This window comes from Sceloporus undulatus, chromosome 1 (genome assembly GCF_019175285.1).
Source record: "Sceloporus undulatus isolate JIND9_A2432 ecotype Alabama chromosome 1, SceUnd_v1.1, whole genome shotgun sequence".
NCBI lineage: Eukaryota > Metazoa > Chordata > Lepidosauria > Squamata > Phrynosomatidae > Sceloporus > Sceloporus undulatus.
Genome location: NC_056522.1, coordinates 255,279,678 through 255,288,144, shown reverse-complemented (window position 1 = coordinate 255,288,144; position 8,467 = coordinate 255,279,678). Strand labels below are relative to the sequence as shown.

Sequence of the window (8,467 nt, the reverse complement as noted above, 5' to 3'; positions counted from 1 at the left end):
CTGTCTGTCTGTTGTCTGTCTGTCTGTCTGTCTGTCTGTCTCATCTGACTGAATAAATTCAGAAATATAAGGCAGACAAAACACCTAGAATAATACACACACACACCATTTTAGAAAACTGGAATGGAAGGCTTGGTGTACCTCATTATCCTGAATGTTATTATGAAATAAAATTGGTTTGATTTTAAATAAGAATAAATCAGATAACACTACTGGTATGGAAAAAGAATAGTTGGAAAATAATCTCTGTACATGTTCTAGATGAGTTTCTTCCTGAAGTTTTGCCAGCATCTGTGGCTGGCATCTTAAAATACTCCTCTGAAGATGCCAGCCACAGATGCTGGCAAAACTTCAGGAAGAAACTCTTCTAGAACATGGCCAACAGAGCCCGAAACCCCACAAAAAACTATGGATGCCAGCCATGAAAGCCTTCGACTCCACAATCTCTTCTACACTTTCAGTCTCAGCTTGTTATTACAACATACACAATCTATATTTTTTCCTTTACAAATGGTGGAAATTTCAGATTTTAGCATAAATTAAAATAGGAAATAATAAACATGAAAGCAACTGGATGTTTATTAAGGAACATCTACAAGTATTCTTTCAATGAAGAAAATCAGCAGAATATATATCTTTATTACATATAACAAAAATTTTATTTAGAACAAAATAGGAAATTTATTGAAACAGGGACAGAAGTAAAACCTCAGTATTAGGTTTTATAGTGTATAATCATCTAAGTTTATATCAATACATGATTAACTGAACAGCCTATTTTAAGCCTCCTTCAAATTGTTTCATCTGAGGTGGAGACTGAGATATAAATTTAAATTCATTGTTGTGTGCCTTCAAGTCATTTCTGACATGGTGAACCTATCACAGGGTTTTCGTGGGAGAAGGGGGTTGCTCTTGTCTTCCTCAGGTGATGAAAGTTTTACTTGTCCTTGGTCTGCATGGCTGAGTGGGGATTTGAGCCCTGGTCTCTCAGTGTCCTAATCCAACGCCCAAACCACTACATATGCTAGCCCTCGGTATGGATTTAAATTACTCAGCCCAAATTAACATTATTGTCAAATATAATTTATCATTTGACTATCAACACATTCACATCTAACCTGAAAGTTAAAAAAAGGATAAGAGTTTTCAAATGTTTACAAAAGATATATGTAAAAATGCAGTTTAGTCTTGAGATCTAAATTGCCGAGGCCATTTGCAGGGGTGGCTTTTCATTCCTCTCATGTGCCATTTGCTAACCTTCTACATTGGGAGAAAGCATTGCCTGATCATAGGCTGGTGGAGGTGGGTTATTTTCAGTGGGAGGCACACCATTTCCAATTATAGTGTATGGCATAAAAGCCATAGTCTGAAACAGAAAAAGAAGTTACTATAAGAACAAATTCCTTTGCCATCAGCATCAGTCTCATGGCAAGATTCTTTAGTGCCATCGCCTCACTAGGCATTATCAGTTCACATTTGTTCATCCCTATCCCTTTGCTAATTGAAACTTATGATCCAGACATTTTCTCCTGTCCCTAACAGTGGATACCTTCTAAGGGCAGTAGTGTCAGGGGGGGGGGGGGGGTAGGGGGGGGGGGGTGCACCCGATGACATCCCAGAAAGGGGGGACAGTTCAGGGGGGGGGGTGATACCAGGTTGGCTCCGGATGCTATTTCAGCTGTGTGGGCGCTGCTTTGGCCTGCATGGTTGTTGCTCCACCCCTCAGGGCTGTGTGGGTGCTCCTTGGCCCTATGCAGGCGTTCCTTGGCCCTGCGTGGTGCTCTTTGGCTGCATGAGTGCTCCTTGGCCCCACGAAGGTGTCCCTTGTGGCTGTGAGGGGGGGATGATCTGGCCTTCACGGGTGCCCCTCTCCACCCCCTGCACCGGGTGTCACTGGGTGTGGGAACGCCACTGTCTGAAGGATCTCCTTCAATGGAGGCAGGTTCAACAGGGGCAACCTAAAGGCATTCTTCATTTACATTCATTTATTTCCTAAAGTGGAATGTTTCTTTTTCTCACCTTGTTGGGTCTTTTAATAAACTTACCATATCATAGCTAAAGCTGGTTCCTGACACCTGAAACGGGCTGAACAAGTAGTGATACAGAATTCTAGCAAGGTAAACAGGAAGAGCATGACACAGAGACCAGTACCTACAGCCTGTTGAGAAGAGAAGCAGGTTGAATGGCATAACTCACATACCGCACAGAACTGGCAAATTAATTCAATAGTTGCAACACTGAAAAACACCTTAGTTGCCACTTTCTGAGTTGAAAATATATTACCATAATTTATATCTTTAAATACCAAAGTCAAGATCATCCATGCCATAATATTTCCAATCTATTTGCATAGTTGTGAAAGCTGGACAATGAAGAGATCTAACAAGAAGAGAATCAACTCATTTGAAGTTGGCCACTGGAGGAAAGCTCTAAGCATACTATGAGCAGCCAAAACCACAAATCAATGGGTCCATGAGCAAATAAACTGACTTCTCACTGGAAGACAAAATGACTTAACAGAGGCTATCATACTTGTGACACATGAAATTATATGACACACAAGAAAAATGATAATACTTAGTAAAGTTGAAGGCAATAGGAAAAGAGGAAGACCACATTACAGATGAATTGCTTCAGTAAAGGAAGCCACAGAAACCTTGAACAAAAATGTTGGTGCACTTGGAGCTCTTTCATTCACTGGTTGCCTTCATATCATAAGTCATGCTTTAGTCGATGATCTCCGTCTAGGCATCGACAGGGGAAGTGTGACCCTGCTGGTGCTCTTGGACCTCTCAGCAGCCTTCGATACCATTGACCATGGTATCCTTCTGTAACGCCTGAGGGAGTTGGGTATTAGAGGCACTGCACTGCAGTGGTTCCAGTCCTACCTCTCAGGGAGGTTCCAGATGGTGTCACTTGGGGACAGTTGTTCGGCCAAGAGGGAGCTCAAATTGGGTGTCCCTCAAGGCGCGATTCTGTCCCCAATGCTGTTTAACATTTACATGAAGCCGCTGGGTGAGATCATCCGGAGACATGGGGCGGGGTGTTATCAGTACGCTGATGACACCCAAATATGTCTCTATGTCTCGGACTGAAGCAGTGACTAAGGATGGCATCTCTCCTCTGAATGCCTGTCTAGGGGCGGTAATGGACTGGATGAGGGAAAACCGACTCAAGCTGAATCCAGGTAAGACAGAGGTACTCGCTATAGGAACCCTGAATCCAGGAATGGAGTTGTGTCAGCCAGTTCTGGATGGGGTCACACTTCCCCTGAAGGATTCTGTTCGCCGCTTGGGGGTGCTCCTTGACTCATCGCTCCAACTGACAGCTCAGGTGGATGTGACAGTCAAGAGCACCTGCTATCAGCTCCGTCTGATACGCCAACTGCGCCCCTTCCTGGAGCCGAGGGACCTGGAAACAGTAGTACATGCACTGGTAACCTCTCGATTGGACTTCTGTAATGCACTCTACTTGGGGCTACCCTTGTGCCAAGTTCGGAAACTTCAGTTGGTACAAAATATGGCAGCCAGATTGATCATGGGAGCTTCTAGGAATGACCATATAACACCGGTCTTGAAGTCCCTGCACTGGCTGCCTATTAGTTTCCGGGCAAAGTACAAGGTGTTGGTGATCACCTTTAAAGCCCTACATGGCTTGGGCCCAGAGTACTTGAGGGAATGCCTTCTTCCCTATTGTCCGCCCTGCACACTAAGGTCCTCTGGAAGAAATCTACTACAGCCAAAAAAATCTAGATTAACATCAGTTTCCCAGAGCGCCTTCTCTACTACTGCTCCTAAACTATGGAACGACCTGCCGGAGGAGATCCGTCACATTTCCACTCTGACAGCCTTTAAGAAAGCACTCAAGACGGATCTCTTCCGGCAGGCCTTTCCAACTTAGTTACCCTCCCCAGATATAGAGATATTGTCCCCTCATTTGTCTATTCTTCCCCGCCTAGGTTTCTGCCTTTTTAAATGCTTTTAATGTTTTTAATGTTTTTATACTATTATTGTTTAATTCTGTTTTAGTACTGGGTATCGGGGGGCGGTAGGTCTAGGGTTTGATTTTTAACTTCATTGTAATTGATCTATTTTATTGTTGTAACCCTCCCGGATTCTTCATGATTGGGCGGGCTATAAATAAATCTTTATTATTATTATTATTATATATCGACTTATACTGACCCCATCCTAGGGTTTTCTTGGCAACATTTATTCAGACAAATTTGCCACTGCCTTTCTCTAAGGCTGAGAAAGCGTGACTGCATTTGCACTGCAGAAATAAATCAGTTTGGCACCTCTTTAACTCAATGCTATGGGATCTTGGGAAGTGTAGTTTTTGAGACATTCAGTCTTCGCTGTCAGAGAAGAGCTCTGGTGCCATAAGAAACTACAAATCCCAGAATTCCATAGCATTGAGCCATGGCAGTTAAAGTGGCATTGAATATCAGGTCCTTTGGGAGGAATTTACTACAGCCTTTAAAGACCAGGTTTATGGCGACCTCCCAGAAGACATTTTCTGCAGCCGCTCCCAATTTATGGAATGGCCTGCCGTACGAGGTCTTTCAAACTACCAATCTAGAGAGCTTTAAAAAAGCCATTAAGACAGATCTCTTCTGGCAGGCCTTCCCGGAATAGAATACTTGGCCACAAATAAAACTCCCATCTATCGAACTCTGCCCATGATGACTATTTTGTGGACTATACAGATATTAATATGTAGTTTTTAATTTTATATTGTTTAATCTTGTTTTAAGGGAGGGCACTATGTATATATGGATGTATTTTAACTTGTTGTATGCCACTTTGATTGCCTGGCAAAAAGCTGGATAGAAATACATTATTTATTTATTATTATTTAGATTATTTCTACTGCGCAGATGCAGCCTGAAACTTACTCAAGGTTACCCAGTGGGTTTCCATGACTGAGCAGGGACTGGAATCCTGGTCTATTGAAGTCCTAGTGCAACCTTCAAACCAGTACACCAGGCGTGGCTCTCATTTATTGGGGTCATCATAAGTCAAAGCTGATTTCCTGGCAAATAACAAAAACAAATACCAGGTTCTCATCCTCAATGGTCAGACAATATGGTATTAGTAGAATTAAAATACCATTTTGGCTCAAGGAATTACTTCAGATCATGGTATACAAATTGCTGTTTAAGTAAAACACACAGTCTTCTGTGGATCCTGCTCACATAGTCAAAGTTCTTTGTGCAATTTGTTCACTTACATAAGTATCATAACGTCGAGAGTTTACAGTCAGTTGTGCTATGAACAGAATCATGCCAACGGATGCCAGTATTGCACTGGTGATATTCATTCCTACACTGCATTTCATCTGAAAGAAAGTGATAAAGAAGGAAGCTATTCAAAGGGAGAAATGGCATACTAATTTCTGGAAAAGCAAATAGATCAATAAAAGGGTTGCAACTACTGTATTTACTCACATGTGTAAGTTTAGAAATTTTAGTCAAAAAATTGAGTTGACTTACCCACAGGTCAATGTAACTACTGTACTTTAACTTTTATTTAAAAAGGAACCATTCCCTGGTGACAGGCAAGAATGTAAGACTGACCCCCCCACACACACTCTTCTCTCTTCTCTCTGCTCCTATTCTTCTTTACTCTCTGATTCATCAAGGGTGAGCACAACAGTTCTGCCACCTAGTATTTTGTAAGATCTTTGGCATTGTTTTCCTTTGCTTCATCTTTTAAATCCTTTGTTACATTCCCCTAAGTTTTACCCTTTACTTATCCTCAGATCATATCAAAATCCATATTTTTGGCCTCCAAACCTGCCCTTGACTTATACATGAGGTCAGCTTATAGATGAGTATATATGGTAGTCTATGTGTATACCCAAATGTATGTTCAACACAAAGCCTCAGTTTTAAACTATATTCTGTAGACAAATGTGAATCAGCTGAAGTGTTCAAAAACTAAAGAAAAGAAAGCCTAATAGATTCTTCTGCCGCAAGGCCTAAATAATCTTCTAATTAAAGAAAAACACCTTGTTCATCGTGTCAGGCAGATGTATAAAGGTTCCAGCCTTCCAATTTGTAGTCTATATGCACTGTAGAAGATCTGAACCATGGAACCTATCTGTGTTCAGCTGGTCACACAGATTTTACACACACATTTAAACTAGAGCAAAGGTTGGAAACGCACCCCACTGGCTGTTTTTGTGCCCCTAATTGTCCCCAAAACATGTTCTTGAAAAAACTACCCTAAGGCATACCTATCACAGAGTTTTTTTTGAGCAACATTTGTCCAGAGGGAGGTTGCTTTTCCCTTCCTTTCAGGCTGAGATAGTGTGTTGTGCCCAAGGTCATCCAATGAGTTCCATGGCTAGAGTCATAGTCCAATGCTCAAACCACTACACTACACTGCCTCTCTAGTGCAAAAGTAGTTGCGCTGAATCAACTCAAGAGGGAGGGAAAGGAAGAGGAAAAGAGATGAGAAGGTGGGATATTGCCCTTCCCTGCTGACTCAGGCAAAGCACACTGCTGTAGCCTCCTCTAATTTGTCTGTTCTTCCTCAAAAAATAGCTTTTGTGAACTTGACTACATTCTGATGTTACTTGGCCACATATGTCTTAGTTTTCATCTGTGAAAAATTGGAGAGTACAGCAGAGACCATTTTTCCAAAAAGAAGTAAGATAGATGTCAACTGGGTAGCACAGGGGATATTAGGAGTGATTTGGCCCTCTGAGGACCCCTGGGGGTATTAGTGTGCCCCCCTGACAGTTGCCCATCCCTGATCTAAAGCTACCAGCCACATTGAGTGGCCTATATGCTCAGTTTAGGGGGAAAGATTCCTTGATGGGCCAAAAAACCCCAAATCTCCCAAAGAGCAATGCTGGTCCAAAAAGCAATTTTTACTAAGAGGTGACTGTGTGCAGTCAGCTAAACACATATGGTCTCCTCCTTCAGACCTCCTTCAAAATGTGTATGGGTTACCCTTCCAGTTGTTGGATTGCAACTCCCATGAACTACCCCTTTGAGACAAAGCCCAGCATGTTCAAGGGCTGTTACCAGGTTAAAAAAGGGTATCAAGATGACTGGATCTGAGGCATGGCTGCTCTAGGGTGGTTAAAAGTTATCTGATCTAAAAAACAAAAAGAAAAAAAGAAAAAAAGAAAAATGAGGGGGGGGGGGGGGAGAGAGAGAGAGAGGGAAAAAAAAAATGGTACTGGTCTTTGGTAGATATCATCCTGGAGGTATAATTAGAAGAAACGTTGCATAAGCAGGATGATAGAAGAGGGGTGTAAAATACTGTTTTTATCTTGTTCTCTCTCTTACCAAAGATGTGTTCAGTTTTTTTTCAGCAGACACAGAAACTGATCCCGAAGCAATGAACTGTCCAAATAGACAAAAAAGATACATTTCAATTCACTTACATTTTGCAGGAAAACTCCTCTACTTAAAAAAAAATGTGACACTGTAGGAAAAATAGTTAAATTTCTCAGTCATCTGCATGGGTCAAATTCAATACAAGATAGTTATTCCAAGACTGTTGAGAATCATATGATACCTGCCTGCCATTTAGCTGGTAAATATGAGGAGCATGCCAAGAAAAAAACCCAGAAGTTATAGCCCTCATTCAGCACCAGGCTGAATACACCGGAAATTTAAATCATACTTTTAAAAGCTAAATACCCAAAGGTCTTTGCCTGAGGTGAAGGTGGAATGTGTCAATTTTATTTTCTTTGACATTCATCTAAGTAAGCCTCTATTAATGTATGACTTGTGAATTTTGGAAAGTCTCATAAAACAAACAAAAAAATAAAACACACCATACAAAATTCTTACCCATATTGGTGTATCACTGAGTAACCTAAATCTCTAGCTGACTTTTCCCCGTGTTTTCTTCTTTATGTAGGCCAGGGGTAGGCAACCTGCGGCCGCGGGCCTGATGCTGCCTGGCAAGGCCTTGGGACTGGCCCCCGGCCGGTCCTGCCGCTGATTGCTGCTGGAGTTAGTCTTTGGCCTCTCTCTTGAGGGCGTAGGGCCTTTGGCCTATCAGGAGGTGAGGTGGGAATGGGGGCAAGCCGGCGGGCAAGAGGGACATTGTCTATAGAAGCCTCAGAAACATGCATTTTATCTAACATTAAAAAATCAGCAAATTTTTTCGTGTGTCCTCCATTTTTTAAAAAGTGTCCTCCATTTGAAAAATTTGTCCTGGTTTAGTTATTTAATTTTTTAAAAAAAAAACCATTTATTATTTATTTTTTGGCGTCGGCCCCCCCAGTTGTCTGAGGGACAGCAACCCAGCCCCCAGCTCAAAAAGTTTGCTACCCCTGATGTAGGCAGATGAAACCCAGAGGCCCCTTTCATATTGCCAAAATCATTGGGTAAAGTAGCAACAAGGAACACTCCCTGAGATAGGCTGAAGTCCACCCTAGCATTATGCCTCAAAGCCAAACTCGGATGAGATGACCCCAGAGCTGACTGAGAAAGTTGCAG

General features: G+C 42.0%; 1 long non-coding RNA gene across 1 annotated transcript; it reads right to left on the bottom strand.

Moving 5' to 3' along the window:
* Positions 1–526: 526 nt before the first annotated feature.
* On the bottom strand, positions 527–7,478 carry LOC121916910. The gene is made up of 4 exons (XR_006100929.1): positions 7,304–7,478; positions 5,233–5,340; positions 2,046–2,158; positions 527–1,366 (listed from the first exon to the last, which is right to left on the bottom strand). It is a non-coding gene; the product is annotated as an uncharacterized LOC121916910 (long non-coding RNA).
* Positions 7,479–8,467: the final 989 nt, after the last annotated feature.